Source organism: Nannospalax galili, unplaced genomic scaffold (assembly GCF_000622305.1).
Source record: "Nannospalax galili isolate Female #2095 unplaced genomic scaffold, S.galili_v1.0 scaffold149, whole genome shotgun sequence".
Classification (NCBI taxonomy): domain Eukaryota; kingdom Metazoa; phylum Chordata; class Mammalia; order Rodentia; family Spalacidae; genus Nannospalax; species Nannospalax galili.
Window position 1 is genome coordinate 1,299,685 of NW_008359763.1, and position 205 is coordinate 1,299,889.

Here is a 205-nt window from a genome sequence, read left to right on the forward strand (position 1 = left end):
ATATTATCCGTGTCACAAACCACGTTAAGGAGCAGTTTTTGTTCCATATCCTGTGGCGACACAAAATACCACACAGATATAAAACTATTGTAAATAAAACATTTCAGCCAAGACTGGCATATATTTATATATTTATATATATATATATATATAATTTCGACCCAGCTAACAATTAATGTCATCTTTAGTCAAAACTGAAGTCAAG